Raw genomic sequence first — 20,393 nt, 5'->3', positions numbered from 1 at the left:
AAGTAAGATAAAATAAAATAATATATAAAACAAAATAGAAACTAAATAAAATCATTTAAATAAAAATAAAAAACTTGCGAGTCGCTCGAACCTAGCATCAAACTTTTTCGATGCAGCTCTCAACATTCAGCTACCACGGGCGCTAAACTCCCTGGCCTTGTGTGCAATTGTATTTGTTGTGGACGTTTTAAAACTCCAATCATTTTGATTAACTAATTATAAAATAAATAATATGAAAAAAGATAAAACAAGAGAAAATAAATAATAATAAAATCAAACTAAATTAAATTGACTTAATTTAAAGTAAATTAAATAAAACCCGCGGCGCCTGCGTTCAAGCCTGGTTTCCGACCAAGATCAAAAAACAAAAAAAAAACCCGAGTGTATTTGCTGCCAGTTTCTAAAATACAGTCGTCGTTCGAATGCTTTGAGAGCTTATTTGAGCAACAGTCAACAGCTCATTTTGGTCAGAGTTGTAATCGAAAATTCCCCTGAGCCGCCTTAGTTTTGTGGATTAGCTCCAGGACTAAATCGGGATCAACTGCAGATAACTGCCAAGATTATACCGAATTAATGAGTTGATCCGAATCAACACTGCCATCTGTCTATGCTTTTACAAGTGTAGAAACTGGTCAGCCTTCATGTCATCTTATACCAGTAAATCTGCAAGATTCTTTCTGGAGTAAATAGTTTAGATTTTAACTGCAGGGAGAATACACGTTAACATAAATATTTCCATGTGTATGTGCACTCGAATAAGAACTTTAGCCACACACTCGTACATACAGACATATTAGTGTGTATGCCGCTTAGTTGGATTAAAACTTATACAAAGAGTAAACAGCTAAGTAGTCTAAAAGCGCACAAAAACAAGTGAAATACTACTTACTTACATGCCATATACTTATCTACTATGTACATTAGGTTGCCCAGTTAATCCACTTTAAATTGAAATTTCTCGTCGCTGTAACATTTCTGTTGACGAGTTTTTTATAAAATTCCCAAAGAAAAAAATCGTAGCTTTTTAAAATGTTCAATTTTATGGAAAGTAAAGTTATATTTAGTGCTGTAGAAACTGAGTAGAAAAATATCTTCTCTACCTTCACAATTGAATACGAGTGTTTAATAAAAAAAAAAGTGAGGAAGTATATGTATTCTAAATAAATAAACTGTAAATGCGAAATTTTTTTTACGACCCAGTCTAATGTACATACATGCATATGAAAGTAGTTCTGAAATACCAACAAACAAAATAATGTTGTGGCTGCGCTAACTACGAGTATGGTGTTGAGTACAAGCTCTGAAATTTTAGAAAATAGAGCAAGGACTTAACAAATCCGTACGAATTAAAATAGATTTTTGAAAGGAAAATGGCATGTGGGAAAATTTAATAACAAGGAATAGAAAAGCAAATACATTGCCAATTTCACCACCGAAAATTTGTTAAGTGTACTAGGTGTACGATTACAAAGGAAAAATTATACTAATGAAATTTAATTGTTACCTGCTTAGTAATTGTGCCTCAAATAACTTTAAAATAACTAGCATTTTGCCTATATATACATTATAAACATATGTGTATACTTACGCATCCATGTACATACATAAACACTAAATAAGGCGAGCACCTATTGCCTCCAGCTCACTATCAGCCTCCTTAAATAACTTCAAATCACAAATCAGGTCCTTATTTCAATTTTCGTGATTATATGTTATCTGATTGCTCTTATGTATGTGCTTCAAACGCTAAATACATATGTACGCTAATTAAATATTAGCGCATAGTCATATGTAATTAGCCCTTCTTATTAACTACATACATACCAATATGCCTAGCTATTTTGGCTTAAGTATGCAAGTATGCAAGCATAAGTAGTTGTACATACATACTTACATATATGTTTATATCCGTCGACTTGCGAGATTGGCAGGAAGTATATCTGTAATTCACTATTAGCAATGCCTAAATAGGCTGCTACGCAAACTACTGGCTTAACGACAAATCTGAGAAATTATGGCTTACAAACACAACAGCAGTCACGAACGGGGGGGGGGGGNATTTGCATAAGTACATTAAGTACATAAGCGAGTATAGACTCCTTTCCACAGTACGAGTAATGTTATGCGCCTGTAAGAATTTATACACTTACATATATACACATATATGTATATGTACAACTGCAAAAGCAACATCTGCATATCAATATGCGCATTAATTAGTTAATGAAGCACATGCATATTTACATATATACGACGATATTTCCATATGCAGCAGCTGATATTAATAAGGCTGCGTGCTGGCAGGTGCTGCAAGCATTAAATTTGGTAAGAGTAATCTAGAGAGTACAAACACGCAGAACATATTTACGTATTTGTAGAGGAGAAACTGCAGCAGATGCTACATGTGCCATTTTGTTTATATATGTAGGTACTTACTTCGTATTTATGCTTGGCACTTAACCTACTTACTGAACATAACTGAATGAATAAATGTAGGGGAAAATAGAAGGGAAAGTGTAAGTAGACAATTATGTACGGGGAGTAATAACAATACCATGATCGCGTGGTTGAATGTTAAAGGTGCACTCTAAGTACAGATAGGATCAATGTTCTATCCCATGAGATGAGATTATCGCAGTGAAGTGAAGTGAAGTGAAGTGAAGTGAAGTGAAGTGAAGTGAAGTGAAGTGAAGTGGGATTTAAAACTTAAATTTAGAAGGACAGTATCATTGCCAAACAAGAAAGCCAATGAAACTTTTCTTTTTAATGCCGTTGCCATATAAAAATACCCCAAATAGGAGCTTGGGGAAGTATGTACACAAATAAACGATATATTAGTTCAATCACTTCCTCAGTTCTAGTCTTCCACTTTATTAAATTTCAGCAACGGTGACTAAAGTTCCTTTGCTAGTGGGAACCAATACAATTATAATTGGCGTAATGAAATACGTTTGCAAAAGAAATTTGAATTGCATTGAATGATTTCTTAAAATTTACAGACAAAATCAGTTTTATTTGCTTCATTAAGCTGTAAACACATAGGCTGCATTTCTTTATATATTCAGGATAATTCCATTTCACAGTAGGAATAAACAGAACGCGTTTGAAATATACATACGTTAATATATCATCAGGAACGTTCTAAAGAATAAGTAATCGAAAAAGTTTATTCAAAACGTTCAGAATGAATAAAGAAATGCAGATATTATGGGCTTGTGGTGTGCGGCATGCAGCCTGTCAAAATAAAATACGTGTAAACCATATGAGCTGAACACAATCGACAACACAAGCCCAGGCTGTCGTGTGATTGCACGCCGAACAATTTCTGTTATCTAATTTGACAGGTGTGCTTCCATTTCGTGTCAGTGTTGAGAAATGTAGTTCTATACAAAAACTGTACTTTTTGACTGTTTTACACTTTTACAAATCCACTAACATAAATATGTGTGCACATATTTATAGGTAAAATTCATAACAAATGGCACTTTTAATTCATTACTCATGGAAAAATGGGATATCCTCTTTAGATTCGGTACGAAAACTTAGCATAGAATTAGTAATTTTAATATTATGGCAATATTCCTAGCTATAGTTCTTATCAAAACTTGATGACACCCACATATTAAAAACATTTGACCATTTATCTTATTATTATTTGATTTTAATTATTTGTTAGGACGAATGGATGAGAATTGAGCCAAGAGATTGTGTGAGCAAATCTAATTTTTGGCAGCCAATGTCAGTTTTGCGGTTTTGCAGCTTGACGATATGCGGTTTCGTCCTTTAAACGATGATATATTTAGTATTCATCACAAAACTGTGTTAAAAAGTATTAAAAATTAGGAAAGTATATTGTGAACAAAATTGTATCGAAAATGTCCAATTGTACCAAAAATGCCAACACTGTTTCGTCTGCCTTGACGTTCTCATTAAATAATTACAAGCCGTGCACGATAGGGTTGTGGAACACAACTACAAATATTGCCACATATTTACCACAAGCCCTTTGTGTGGTTACAGCTTTACTTTTTTAGTAAACCGAAATTTAAGTTATACGAGTAACTAAAAATGGCATCGCGCTAATTGCTGCAAATATTAAGAGAAAAATTATGATTATAAATCTGAAAGTTTCTGAGTATTTAAGTCAGTGAATGATTGAAAGAGTGACGGAGCGAGTGAGTGTGAGAGTTGTGTTTGTTATTCTTTGATGCTAAATGGCTGGATGTACTTTCATAAACTTTGACGCACAGCTAGACGCACAAATGGATTAGCATAAAGGATACTTTTATGCCACTCTCTTCAAAATTTAAAATCAGTAAATAAAATATTGCAAGAATATGGGTGAAAAAGGAAAGGGCCCAAAAACAATTTATTTCAAAAATATTTTCAAGAGGGTTTCCACCTATTCAAAAATTAGAAATCAATTCAATTAACAAGAAAAATCAAATACATTTAAATTAGTATCATACGAGAAACTTTTAGGATAGCTTTAATTCAAAAATATTTTTGAGGAGTGCTGCCACCTGTTCAGAGAGTTAATATGAATTAAATGTCTAGTTAATAAAAAAATTCTAACATAGTATAAATCAAATAATTTTAAAAATTTTAAAATTTATTTTTGAACATGTTTGCCACCTGTTTATAAAGTCTACATTAATTTAGTTAACAAGTTAAATGAAATATTTTATTATGGGTGTCATAGGAGAAATTTCTAAGTAGAAAGCTTTTCTTCTAAAGTACTTTTAAGAGTGTTTTAAGCGTCATATTTAACTGAGCTTATTACAAACAATCGAATTTTTATGCGGGTTGCCACATTTCCAACATTTATGTAGATACCGTAATTTACTTTTTTCGTTAAAGCTAAGTATTTAATTTAAAAAAAAAATGGCATTGATTCGAAAACAAAACTATGTTCAAGCACATTTGATAGTACACATAACGTTCAACCGTATATCACGCGAGCGCGATAGTGGGCAAAAACGGGTTAATTATAAAGCTGTAATTAAGGAATATTTAACAAAACACATATGTATTTTTTAATTGGTTGAAACAATGAAACGAAAAAAGCGTTTCGAGTTGTTTGTAAATAAACGTTTCTATGAGCATTAAATTCGCAGAATTATTTTAAGCACAAAAACGCGATAAGTACATATCTAAATCAATAAAAACAAAGGCCGCAATTAAAATAGATCGCGTAAATGTAAATGCGGAAATAATAAGTAGACAAAAATTAAATGTTACCACAAATCGATAAGATTTTTTTTTATTTATTTACTTGTATGTGCACTAGGGTGGTCCAAAAACAGTAAAGTCTGAATTTTTATGTTCTCATCCCCTAGGATTGTTCTATACCGAAAAAATGTACCCCTATTTTTTTTTATTTTAAAATCAAAAAATATTTAGAGGTCGCTCAAAGCGCCCAAAGTTTTCCATGTATTTTTATATGGGAAAAAAACAACTTTTCTTGTAAGTGGTATGGAATTCTTGAAAATCGATATTTTTCTATCGGATAACTCTGTATCTCTGCTGCAGATTTTATTCGGTATAGAACAATCCTAGGGGTTGAGAGCATAAAAATTCCGACTTTACTTTTTCACGTGTATTTTTCGACCACCCTAATGTGCATACATACATTTTCGTGGAAGGCAATCAAAGACACCACTTAAACTTGCATGCATGTGCATACTAAAATCAATTACGGCATTTAATGCATTTATCTTTTTTAATTGCAGTAAATTATAATTAGCTTTAATCATCCGGTTCAAAGCCTTTTGTTTTATTAATTTAATAGTATTTTTTTCTATGCAATGATTTTATCAGAACGCTGTCGTCGGCCATTTCAATTATTTTAGATCAATGGTAGAGGAAATGCTTTAACAAAATGCACTAATTTAAGCCTTTGGGTCGAGTATTATTTAATATTAATAAAATAATTAAATAATAACTGATCGCAGGGTTGAAAAATTCGCATACCCTCCAAATTTTCATATGTCGTTTCAATTCTTTTTTTAAGGGCTATGAACCGAACTAAAAATAATATACACTAATGCGAAAAAGAAAGCTGATTCCGCATCAAAAATTTAACAACCACTAAATATATAGCTAGTGGTAGTGCATTTTGAATTTTACTATCACTACACGAATAGAGGTAATGAGAAATGCTCAGTGCGTTAAAAATTTAGTGCAGCCTTCCCAACCCTGTTTACAAACAACAGTTATGTGAAAAAAGTTATAATATCCTTGTGCACAAGTGCGCTCAGGTATAAAGATTTATATTGGCATTTTTAACGAATTAAATCCATCGGTGACCTCATAAAGCCTTTTATTTTATTTTATTTATTTTTTTATTAAAAACTCGCGTTGCATGTACATTTTATTAAATTGCTATTGAATGCGCTTCACTTTCAACAATTCCAAATAATACTTTATTTTATGCGAACAATTAAGTAATTAATATGCAGCTATTCATATAGAGATTTTATATACACATATACATACATACGTGCATACAAAAAACGGAAAACTAAAAATTATATATTCAATTGTGCGTAATAAGGTATTCTGTGGGCACTAATATTATTATTTTATTTTTGTTGTACTTAGTAATGAAAATGCTGAAAAGTAACGAAATATATTGTTCCAAATACATGCTTAAATATGTGTCTAAAAAGGATTATTTGATTACATGCTTTAATATAATATTTTTTGATTTGGTTGTGTCGATAATGATTTGTTCGGAAATAACTTTTAAAATGCTACGGCAAATAGTTTTAAATTAAAATTAATTAAAATTCAATGTACCTGCATCCATACATATTCAGGACTACTGAGGAGCTTGATACCGCCTGACATCGCACAGGCGGCACTCTGTGGTACCACCGTTACTAGGCGGCACTCTCGCGGAGGGTTTAGTCGAAGATTTTCGCCAACCAACAAACATAGCACTCAAATTTTATTGCAATCAAATGCACCGGCATAAGTGCATTCGGGAAATGTGTATAAATACATTTATATAAGGACTACATATTAGCTTTCGTTTGATGTAACTTATTGTACTCTAAAATGTGTCCTGAGTGCTGAAATATACAGTGAGTTTTAAAGTGACTGCACTGTGTTAGAAGTGCGTCAGTTTATCTTGTATTTCCCTATAACATTTATCATGACTAAGCCCTTTTATATAAACTACACCAAAAGCAGCATGTGGCGAAGAAAATCGTACGTGTCCCACCCGTAACAAAAGTTGTCCCACTCGTGACAGGAGACTTTTGGATTTTTTAATAAAAAAGCAATATATTTTTTTAAGTTCTTTCTTTGTTAGTATTTCTGATTCTTTTCTGTATAATAACACCTCTAACTCAAATAGAAATGTTTAGTGATTTCACAGACCTGTTCCAAAAAGTAGCAAAGAATTAAGTTGAAGTTTTTTCGTATTTGATAATAAGTCTTTTATTAGGGAATTACGTATTCAAGTACTGTCAAGGAGCCTTGGAATCCGTGGGGACTTCTGGGTGTGTTATTACTATCCAGAACTTCACGCCAAACCGCACATGCTTGACAACTGGTCTGCCATGGCGTATGAGTTACCTATTAACATAGTTTGTTAATTTATGCTTAGGCTTCCCGAGAAAAAAATATTGCTTACCAAAATATTTATTTAATTTTGTAGAGAGCAAAGGCGTATTTAGAGGCGCAGAAACTGAGTTATTAAAATTTGACAAGGCTAAGGAGCTACTTTAGCGTAAAAATATATTTTCACGCTTTGAAATCGAGTTATAAATAAATCAGTTGGAAAACAATTTCGCTTTTGCCTATTTTAAGGAATCGCCTAGAATGGAAATTTATATACCAAAAAAAAACCATAGTCTACTGCATGCCCAGCAAAGGAATTTGGCTGCTCCTTTCTCAGGAAATTTGAAAATAGTCCTTGCACATTTAGCCATTTTACTTACATAATTATTAAACCAGGAGTAAGGAGCTGTGGCAAAACCAAATTAAATAAAACGTATTTATTGTACTAATGAAATACAACTTTACCGATTTACTATGATTAATCTGAAGAACTGTTTGTGCAAAAAAATTAACCCAATGAAATGTGCTTGCCACAGTTGCTTGCAACATAAGGAAAAAGTTATTAATCTGCAAAAAGTAAATAAAGAATTTTGAAAGTGCCACTGCTGCAGAAACATTGGTCGCCACAATAGTTTGAAATATATATTTTTATACGTTGAGTCGGCATTAAACCTTATGTACATACATATATATGAATATGCACACAATAATGCCCAACGAACAAGCAGCCTTGAGATTATGCTGAACAAACAAACGTACAAATGTATGTTTACGAACTGAAAAGTTCTTATTTCTTTTCGTAGCACTCATAACTTGTACAACTTTTGCCAAACCGAAACTTAAACTTTGCACCTGTCGTTTAGGTGGTGAGAAATATACGAATGTGTTCACATACATACATACATATGTATGTATATTGCTTATCCCAGTGGAAAAAGAAGCATTTATTTCACACATCTCTAAGCCTGTTGTCTCACACTTCCAATGCGCTAAAAGATTTCGACAGACATTAACAAGTGATTTTCACTATTCGATAGAAGAAAACTTTTGGTCTATTTTTAACTTTGGAAATTATTCGATGCTGTTGTATGTATGTAGGTGGCCACACAGCTAAAAATAATTAGCGCTTGTACTTTTGCTTAGTGGCTGGTCGTGGCTTCTTCTCCGAACTGTGGTGTACGTCTTGATGTTGCTACATAAATGCAGAATGCTACAGTTTTACGCCTCCTCCAAACGGCAATTATTTACACTCAGAGAATTTCCATTGCCTGCCGAGGTCAACTAAGCAGGAAGGGTGGGAGGCCACTTAGGTTTGACAGTCTTGTGTATATTGTGCTTGAGTCAATAGAAAATTGGTCCGACGTTTGTCATATGACAGAGACAGTTTCTCAGAAAATCGCATCAAGCTGAACAGTCCCGCAGATATCCATAGAAAGGCCGCTCTTCGCGGAGTAGGAGCGAATTGGAGAACCTCGGCCGTTCCAACCGCCGAAATAGTGCCGCTTTGAACCCCGTGCATTTGGCGCGTAAAGACGATTTGGAACATCGGTCATCTCAACCGCCAAAGCCATATCCCTGAAGCTCGTCACCTTTTAATTCCCTACACAATGCAAATACCAGCGACCGGGCTGATCGGAATCTTGTTCACTCCGACCGTTTAAAATTTTAAATATATATATATATATATATGTAAACATAGTTGCAATCACGATACCGTTTATTGGGCCATCATATATATATATTACCCATATGCCTCGCAATAAATATTACTCATTTCCACTGGTTTCTGTTAAAAATCCCATTAAAATCGTTCAAGTATTCGTACCAGCTACCAACAGGGTTACTTAAGTAGTAGTAGTAAAGGAAATTTCATCCGTTCTTTTGCCCCTCGTTTACAGAGAAACTAAACTTCTGTGTTGTTGTTGTAGCGGCTACTAAGCCGTGCCTATATCATATTGCGTCTCAATCATTGTTGTCTTTTAAAAAGAGAACTCGGAAGTGTGCCACACCAGCTTGAATGATCCGAGGGGGGCGTTAGTTGAGTGGGGGTTTAGGGAGCAAGCGAAGAGGTGTTGCGAGTCGTGAGCTTACTTTCCCACTGCCAGGCACTCATTCGGCATTTCTGCATTTATCCTATTCAGGTAGGATTATCCAGAGCAAAGCTGGGCTACGCTGGTGCCAGTCTCCCGAGGCACAGGTAGTTCTGTCTCATCCACGTCATTCACAGGTCGGTAGTCGGTGTAAGTCGATATCGATTCTCTGTCAATGCGGTTTATGGTATGTTGGTATGCTGTCGCTGTTGCTTAGTTCGTATAGACGCCTTATGACGCGCCTGGGCGGGGGCTCAGCGACAACGAGGTTTCTGTTCGGGTATCCACATCTGTGGCGACCTGCCAGGGATTGTTTACAAAGCATTGTATTGCCCTCCTAGACATAGAGCACTTGAATCCCGTCATATAGATGCTGTGGCGACATCGGAGGGCATACGGTGGCGGTCCGGGGTGCTGTATTTTGGCATGTCTGTTCATCGTTCGTCCACTGCGTCCTGCTAGCTCCGGCGACCCCACGGGCGCTGTATAGTTCTGAACCGGCCGGTCTATTTCCTTCTATGCTGCCAATAATATTTATTTGTCTCTGACCCAGGTGCTTCCTCTCTCTAGCAGGCCATCTAAGGTAACTTCAAAGGGTTGCCGAGGATTTCATAGGGGATAGAGTTAAGCTGCTTGCAGTAAAGAAGCGAGAAATTTCGGAGAAGTAACCGTTTACTTTCGAGCACAAGTCATCGATTCCATTCCCGGACGCCATTATCGAGCAGTCGTCAGCACAAGAGATAACAGAGACTCCCTCAGGTAGCTGAGGGAGCTTTGAAGTAAAGTAATTTAACAGAAGACACAGCATTGTGATTTTATCTCTCAAATTTACTGATCGCTGTTTGAGTCCGTGTGGGATAGAAGAAACCTCAATGTCTTCTATGTAGTAGCGAGGAGTGACTGACGTTGTCTAATGCCTTTGACAGATCCAACGGTAATGTGACTGTTCTCATACAGGGGCGGTTATGGTTTCGACCATGAGCTATCTGAGATTTTATGGCTTTGTTGTGCTATGAACTTTACGGAATCCAAGCTGATGCCTAGCTGGGGTCAGGTGGTTCGTATATGCGGCGCGGGAGTAGAAAGGCCTTAAGTGTTTTAGCTACCGGCGAAAGGGCAGCTATTGGAGATAAGACTCTCCTTTATTGGCCGGTTCCCCGGTTTAAGCAGTGGGACCACTCTTTCCATTTTCCAGATGTCCAGAACAATGAACTATTAAGTTTATGTAAAGTATTTTTCGTTTCGAAAAGTGCTGACTGGGTGCTTCGATGTGTATCTACGTACATTAGGGTGGTAAAAAAAAAATCTGTGTTTAGCTCCCATTCCCTAGGATTTATGTAAATGAAACTAAAAGAATACCCGTATTTTATTATAAAAAAAGTGAGTTTCGTAACTTCCCCAAAGCTCATGCAGATTTCCATGTATTTCATATGGGAAAAAACACTTTCATAGAAATGGTATAAAATTCTTAAAAATCAATATTTATCGATCGGAAAACTCTTTTTCTCTTAAAAAAATTTCCAATAATAATACCTACTTATTTATTTTACCATTTTTTAATACTAACGATTTTGTATGGGACCCTATAAAAAATTATTTGCGTTGAAAAATGGTCAAATAAATAATAGGGTATTGTTGTTGAAAGTCTCCTAGAAATAAACAGAGTTTTCCGATCAAAAATATTCATTTTCAAGAATTCTATACGACTTCTACGAAAATGGAAAAACTTGGAAAACTACGTGGACGTTGAGGTGGTTCTAAATATCTATATATTTTTACGAAAAAATACATTTAGAAAAATCCTAGGGATTGAGAGCTTAAAATTTTACACTTTTGTTTCACCCTAATGTAGATACATATATATACATGTGAGTGAATTGCAAATGGCAGAAACTATGTAACTTTCAGTGATACATATTCTACGTTGAATGCACAGTAAAAATGTTTCACTAACTACTTTCAGGCAAACAAATAAGAAAGTTTATACTCACTTATACACATACACACTCTGATACTACCTCAACTCACTCCATTCCCTTCTTGTGCAACATAAATGAAGAGCATTTCAAAAGCACTTGTAACCTTGCAGCAAATTTTCCAATGTTCTTACATCTTCGAATTTTGTTTCTACATAAATCTTTTTTCCTTTTGAAAATTTCTTCTCGTTGTTGTTTATCCTTAGCATTTGTAGCGCTTTCGAGCAAAAGAGAAAATAATGCTGCTAACGTTGTTACTATCGAGGTGCAGGTCCTATGTATGTCCGCTTGCATATGTATGTATGTATGTATGTGGTATGTCACTTTTGCTCGCAACAAAATGCACTCAGCGTACAGGGCGTGGCTTTTATGTTTAATAACCTGGAAGATGTTTGTGTCCTCCTTTCTCTACTTTTATTCCTTTCGCCTTTTTTTTTGCCATTTTTGTCTGTGCTTTGTTTTGTTTCACGCTTCACTTTCTGAAACATTTTGTCTATGCTTAAGCTTCACCTGCTCGATTTTTTATGTTATGCAGTGGTGTTTTGTCATTAAACGTTATGCATTTACGTCACTCTAAGCTAGAATAGTTTCGAATCTACCCGTTGCTCGTTCCCTTCTACGGACTATGCAGCTGTTGTTTGCATGTCTTGTTTCGTTTTTAAATTTTTTTTTCATCATGCAATATGCTAAGTTCTGCTCTATTCTTTCGCTCGAAAGGAGTTTTACTTAGTAGATAATATTTTTTGTAAATTTATTTCTTTCACTTTCGACTAAAAATTTTACACATCAGCTTTGGTTTTTGTTTTTACATGCATACGAGTATACTGTTCATTTCTTATCTTTTTGCGAGCACAAGTGCAACATGCACCCTCTTGCTTCTAAACATAGGTACTCTTTTGTGTTGGTCGTAAAATGTGAGTAATTTTATGCATTAATTTGAAGTGTTTTGTTTCTGAACTTTACGAGCACTACAGAATTCATTTTTAAAAGGATAAGTATGATGAATCGCTGAGTGGTTTGAAATGGTAAAAGAAACTTTATGGATTATCAAGTTGCTTGCATAGCAAAATAATATAACATATTTCAGTTTGAGATTGATAAAAAAAAAGGATTTTAATTAAATTATTAAATTAAATGTGGAATTGGCCTGCAGATATGCAATAACGTTTTGTTTTTATTTTAAAGAGTTACCACCCGTTAAAAAAATAAATTAAAATTCTTTACTAAGTTCAATGAATTATTACAATTCGTTTATCAATCGAAATAGGTAGCAAATAGCTTTGCTTCTAAACTAAGCGTAATAGGGTTGCCACCTGTTTAAAAAGTAAGTTAACAAAAAATGTCCTCGCGTATCATACATACATAATTTTTAAATAGGTGGCAACCCCACTAAAAACAAAAAACAAAAACTTATTGAATATGCAGAGACCATATCCTTTCATTTGGTACCTTAAAAAGTAGCAACTCTACTTAAAAAGTAATACATTATTGAACATCTAAAAGCCTAGCCCTTTAAATTTGACACCTCATTTCTTGTAATCCAACAAACAATGCGGATCTAATAATTTTTTAGACAGGTGGCAACCCTATAGGAATTCAAAGTACTAAAGATAATATTCCTATCGATACAGATTGTAGTAGTTTTTGAGATTAGCATGGTCAAAATATCTCGACTTTCGTTTATACTACATATAGAAGATCGTAATTTTTAAATAGTTGGCAACCCTGTTCAAAAAATGAAAGCTGTGTACATGCCAAGGCCCTTTCATTTGGTATCTCATTTTGTAATCCAACGAAGGGCGAAAATCTTTAAACTTTTTAATAGGTGGCAACCCTATTCAGAAAAATAATACATTATTGCACATGAAGAGGCTGTAAGTCTTTCCGTTTGACAGTGATGGTGCAGTTACTGATGCCTACGCTTATTATGATTGAATATAGTAATTTTAGGAACAGGTGGCAACCCTATAAAAAAACATTAATGCTTTTCTAGAAGCCAATCCCTTTCATTTGACACCTCATCTTTTGTAATCCAAAGAACGATGCGGATCTTATAGTTGTTTAGACAGGTGGCAACCCTATTAAAATTCTAAGTAAAACAGGTCACTCTCCTGTCGATACAGAGTATATTAGAGAAAATCTCGTCAAAATCCGTTGAGTGGTTTTCGAGATTACCGCGTACAAAAAATCTCGAAATGTTTTCAGAAAGTTAGGAGACTTACGAAAGGTATCCGGGCCATGGCGAATTACTTTATCCGAGCGTCAAGTGGAGAACGACGGTATCGATGTATCACCACTCGACGATGGAAATTTCGTCACTGATAAGATGCATGCACGAACTCTTAGGCAGAATATAGTCGCATGAATGCGTGCCTGACGAATGGGCTTAAAAAGTGTGCTGCCCATCTCTTTGTCTTCGCTTTAGATCCGCATAGGAAAATAAAGATTTCATCTTTTCGAAAGACGAGATGAATATGATTTAGCTTCACTTGGCATTTCCAATTTATAAAACGACATCATAATATTCTCATGTAGCACTTATTCCAGTACAAATGGGCATAATCATTCCGATTGTGAAATCTTGGACTTCCCAGATCTCAGATTGACAGAGAGGTTCATGAATTTATTTCGCTACACCGATTCCAATCCTTACTTGAATAAACTATGCCACTTATGTATTTATCCAACGCTTTTCTGAGCAAGATAACTAACAAAAAAAATGCAGGAAAATGTTTTTATAGGAAGTCGGGGATGCTCTGTCTTTTGGTCGCATTACCGGTTAAACCGGGAGTTTTTTAAATGGGGCGAACGTTTTCTTCTTACAGGTTCGGATTCTGCAGATAAAAAAATTTAAGTTTTGCTACACTCAGAAAAAAAGTAAGTGCGCCTGGGCCACATTGGAGAAGTGAAACTTCCCCATAAATATTTTGGCGAACGTTCGAAAATTACCTTCGATATCAAATATGGATACTACGTACTCACCCTTACTTTCATTCTTGTATTGGTCTTTTTCTAGCAAAGTTTTTTTTTTTTTATTAACACCATGTGCATACACTCAAGAAGCGCTTGTATCAACCCCAACCATTTCCGTTGCATCATTTCCGTTGGATTTGCCAATTTACTCCCAACCAATCAACCGCCGCTAAAGAAGTTTCACTTCAAAAAGTATTTCCTTAAAACAAGAAAACAGTATCCTTATTTTAGAGTTACTGTTTTTTGCTTAATATTACGAAAAATTTACTCAATGTGAGAAGTTTTTCCTTAATTCAGGTTCATGCTAAAAATAGGGCCTCGTTGATTTGAGGAAGTAAATTTACTCAATATATGTAATCATTTCCTTAAATAATTTTGAATTTTGTCAGTGCTGTTAAGACAAAGTTAATGGCTTTCCTGCCAAATGTCGGCTGCGGCATCGCGTGAAGACTACTGCTTCTGGTTCTGAGATCGCAGGTTCGAGTCCGGTTGGCGGTGGTTAGAGTAAGCTAGGTCAATTATTTCAATTTATGTAAATATAAATTAAAAATTTTAAAATTAATTTCATATATTGAAAAACCTAAATACTCGAATGCCATAAAAAATAAATTAGATATTTTTTTTTAAATACAATTTCAAAAGTTACAATTAAAAAAGAAATAAAAAATAATAATTATAAAAAAAAAATCCTGCTCTGGGACTCGAATCTTACATCTCTCGACTAGCACTCCAGAGCTTTGCTGTGTCAGCCATTGCCACTGTTTGAGCGCCACAAGCAAAATGACAAACTTATTCCTCTCACGGGAGAGGAAATGTCAAGTAAATTTTTCCTAAAAACTAAAGAAACACATCTTCCTTAAACTGAGTCAAATCGGGTACTCATATTAAGGCAGCCATGTCATTGGAGCCATTTCAAGGTAATATTTCCTTTTTATCTAGCATCAAGGAATGTTTTTCTGAGTGTATTCTCTATAATGTTTTCTCCCCGAGTTTACTGGTTTATCTGGTGACATCAAACAGAAATTACGCTTAGAGTGAGAACATACATATACATATACTACAAATTCTTCGAAAATCTATTTGCAGTTAATTAGATAATTAAAATCACTATCAACTCATCGCTTAAAGTAGAGCTAGAAAATCACACTACTATGAAAACTTTTTGCACAAATTATTTCCCTGCATTTGTTGCACATTATCTGCGGAAATTTCTGCTGGCGACCAAGTGTTAACAATGCAAACAAAGGAAAACCAGCTACAACCGAGACATGCAAAAGTTGCAACAGAAGTGTCAGCGGCAAGAAAAGCAGCTGTCGTTGCCACAACCGCAACCAACCAAAGCACATTCTTCTCGGAAAATCAGCGCAAGAACACCAACTAACAAAGGCGATAGATAGAGTGTACGCAGTAGAACTTCAACTTATTTCAGTTGACTTATGTATCTTTCACCTTTCGCTAAATGTTTGTGTGCGCTACGCAGTGTTTTTGTTAGTTTGCTAAAAAATTAATTTCAAAATGATGTTAACTTCAAATTGAGGTTAAACAGTGTCGCAGATTGTGTGAAATCGCTAAATGTAGCAACTGAGATGGCGAATGTCAGTGTGAAATCGCTAAATAAAAACCATTTAGAAGAAAAGTTGAAGTGTAGAAAAACAAAAACCCAGTAGAAATTGGGAGCATCGCGTACGATTGCTCTGGGAGTACGCCCTTTCGAGTTAACGAATACTCTGCATGGCGCTTTAGAAAATGTATTTTTTGAAAAAATAAAACAACTTTTTGCGTGGCATCGGCCAGCAAACACGCGCCACCCTAATTATGAACTCGCAAAATTAGAAATTACATATGCACATTAGGGTGATTCCATTTTTCTTGGCTCTGCGCATTAAGCTTATGAGGATTCTGCGTGTAATTTTAATAAAAATTTCCGAAGAAACAATGGGTCTAAAATCGATTTGGAGGAGTTTGCCAAATTGCGAAAATAGGTTTCGAAAAAAATTTGAAAATTTTCCCTGTTGCGATTTCTAGTGGAAGTTTTAATAAAAAAAATAAGTGCGGAAATGAATACCTCATCCCAAAAAGTCCAATCAGCATGTTTTATGCCAGATGTGATTTCTTGTATATGTATCACCTCTATCTATGTATGCTGTGAATATATACATTTTTTCAAATGCAGTAATCTGTTAAAGTAAAATTCTAAGATGTTTATGAAAGGTATGAGGCATAGCCGAAGACAGCGCTGCTCTTACTTGTTTTAAATTCATACCGAACTTGGGAAAAGCAAGAAATTTTCATCGAAATTTGAAATTTTTCAATTCCATTTATTAGAAAAATTTTTACTATGCAATTTTAGTATAATTAATTTTAGTATAGTAAAAATAAATGCCAATTTTAAGTAGATAAAAATTACCGTTGATTTTTGGGAATTTTTCACGCTTCGTATTCGGCTTCGTGTTCGTATTAGTATTCATATTTGTCTCGTTATTTGTCTTAGTATTCTTTTTCGCTTTCATATTCATCTTCGCATTTATCTTTGTATTCATCTGCTTATACGTCTACCTTTTCATACGACGTTTCCACGATTCGTAATATGCTCGCTAAGTAATTCGTGAATTACCCTGTTTCCACGACACATTCGTAATTCGTTTGGCAGCTGTACTTCTTGTTTTTGCACTTCGTTATTTATTATTATTTTTGTGTATTGCAAATATCGAAGATGGGGCAAAAATTTAAATTGTCATCAAATATGCCCCAGCAACTAGAAAAAGTGTCAGCAAATGGGCCTGGGTCAGTGAAAATTTCGACATATTTCCGATAAATAGTAGAGAAGCCAATTCGATCAGAATTACCTACAAATGAGATAATTCGCTCTAAAAATTTTGTATGGCGAATTACGTAATTCGAAGGGTAATCGGTGAGCGAATGACGAATGAGAGAGCATGGAAACGTCGTATCACATTCGCCTTCAAATTATTCTTCGTTATTGCGGTTAGGCTTGAAAATTCTGGACACGCTATAGTTGAAAAGACTTCATACACACCAAGCAAATCACCATTTACCAAACTATCAAGTAAAGTAAAAAAAAATTCAAACATTCCTTTTTCCCCACTCGCATCTTGTCCGTGCGCACGTTTGCCATTAAGTATACCTGTGCGCTTCTGCAAACAAAATTATATTACCATCATCCACGAGTAGAATCAAATTTTATTACCTTTTGCAACTTACTTACCCTAGAAGTGCACCTCACTTACTACAATTCAAACAGCCAGACGCACACACCGACGTAACCAAAAATATTTTGCTAACGCATTTAACACTTCTACTGAAGTGCATTAAATGCAATTTTGTTTAGTGCGTTTTATTTAGTGCGGGTAAGTGCAACCGTATTTTTGCAATAAAGTAATCCTTAAATGTATGTACACACGTATGTATGTAGGTTTGAGTAGCTTCTTCTGAAAACAGAGTACATGAAGAGGTGGCGCCGCTGCTGCATAATAATCCACGCTAATGTGTCTTGCATAATTTAAATGCTTTTCGCACTATGCTTAGACAAAGAGAAGCAAAACAACGGCGATAACAATGCACTATGGTCTGCGAACAGCTATTTGTTGGCCAAAAGTAATATTTTAAAGTATCGTTAAATCGATTTTTTTTTCGCCCCTTTACTAATGATGATATCAGCTGTTAAAGTTGACATACATATCTACTAAAAGTTTACAAATTTTTTTCTTTTGTAGTCAGAGTTCTTGTAGTTCGAATTGAAATATTTCTTCGAGTATTTCTTCATATTTCTTCAGCGACTTCGAAAATCCCCCATTTTTATAAGAGTTTTTGGTGAAAAGGAATAAATTTTAGAATTTGCTCGCCATATTGGATCCGCCATTTTGAGTCTCAAAAATCTTGCAACGAATTCAAAATCGGCGATCTCGAAAACCCACTTCACATATAAGCTTTTTGTGAAAAGGAAAAAATTATAAAATTCGGTCGCCGGATTGGATCCGCCATTTTGAATTTAAAAAACCTGACATCATTTTCGAAATCAGCGACCTCAAAAACTTGCGAACACGAAGTTTCAAATCAATTTGGTTACTTCACTACTTTTGGCCAGCAAATGGTAGTCGCCAGACCATAGTGCAATGCAACGATTGCCAGCTACAGCTAAATTTACTTATTCTACGAAACGAATCTACCGGTGTTGCTTTTTGATAAAATTTTCATACTCTTTTTAAAGATTTTTGTAGATATATTAGCTGCTAATAAATGGAAATGCCAAAATACGATCATAAATTTTAACTAATCATAATTAAGGCGATGATAGTTCGAGTTAGCGTAAAACCATAGTTTGAAATTTTCCCTAAGCAAAATAAGAAACTTGATCTTTGGTATTAATAACACCATTCAGTTGTAACACCATTCGGAGCTAAAAGCTGGGAGATCTGAGCTTTTGATATAGGCTCCTGATGGCAGCTTATCTTTGCACTGTCAAAACTGGCATTACATCCTAATAAACATTTTTGTTAAATCCCAATTTGAGGTGCATTGGAGAATCAGTCCTTTTCTAAAATCTCCAACTTTAGTTCCAAATGCATCTCAAATAACCGCTAATAGCGTTCTCAAACTAAAAGGCACATTCTTAATATGGAATTCTAAACTACTTAAACCACCAAGGAACTACTGTAGACTTCTGGTGGGTCTCATAACACACACACACACATTTTGTTAGCTTACCATGCTCTTAAAATGGGTTTAGTGACTAGTGATAACTGTAGGAAGTATGAAATTTATCCAGAAACAGTGGATCACAAAGTGTGCGACTGTTCGGCGCTGGCAAATTCGCGTCTCAACTGCTTTGGGTAGGCGTTCCTCATTAACCTCGAGAAATCAATAAATGGAGGGTTCCACAAAATCCTGAAATTCGCTAAGAAGGTTTCTTGGATGCTTGATATAGTTATTATAAAGGGTCGTTTTTATCTGGCAACACTATGGACAAAAAAAAATCTGTCTATGTGAGGCTTTTGCTAGCCAGCCGGTTCTACTTACCATAACCTAACCTAATAGCAATAAAAATCCTGTAAAATTCACCTTTACCATTCTTATAGCTATAAAAATATTTTCAAGTTTATTTAAAGTGTTTATGCTATATTGAAAAAAGACAAATGCGTAAAAATTCATTTAGTGGAAAAAAAAACACAACTTTTTTCTACGATTTTGTCATTTATTGCGATTTTTTCCCAGGAAAGTAGTAAAAGAATAGTAGAAGATTATTTTATTTGACTTTATGCCATTTTCAATAGAGCATACTATTCCATTTTAACCCTTCGACGGTCTCGTGGTATATACGTACACCAATAGTCACCTGGTCTACGATCGTAGACCATTTTTTGTTTTCAAATAGGACAAATAATTATGAGAATATAAATGATAATACAGCATCAAATACATTTTTGGAACTTTTAAATCGCATGGGTTAGATTTTAAGACAAAATATTTTTAAAATTAAAAAAAAGGACCCAAAGAAACAAACTGCATCCAGTTTTTGGTGTTTTTGAGAACAGGCAAACAATTAATTGAATAAATATATTTATTTATTGCAAACAATGAACAAACTATTTTTCATCGTAACAAAGCATTTAAACATTTGCCTTAAAAAAATTAATTAATTGGAGGCCTCTGAAATTAGGAAAATTTTACTCACTTACACAAAATGTGCAGGCATTCTTCATGCGCGTTTTGCCAGTAAATCTCTCACAACTAATACATGCCCTCTCGAATATTTATTCTTACTTCG

The sequence above is a fragment of the Rhagoletis zephyria genome, unplaced genomic scaffold (genome assembly GCF_001687245.7).
Source record: "Rhagoletis zephyria isolate East Lansing unplaced genomic scaffold, Rhagoletis_zephyria_1.1 Rzeph_scaffold_01631, whole genome shotgun sequence".
In the NCBI taxonomy this organism is placed as follows: domain Eukaryota; kingdom Metazoa; phylum Arthropoda; class Insecta; order Diptera; family Tephritidae; genus Rhagoletis; species Rhagoletis zephyria.
The sequence above is the reverse complement of the archived record's forward strand: the minus strand, read 5'-3'. Positions refer to the sequence as shown.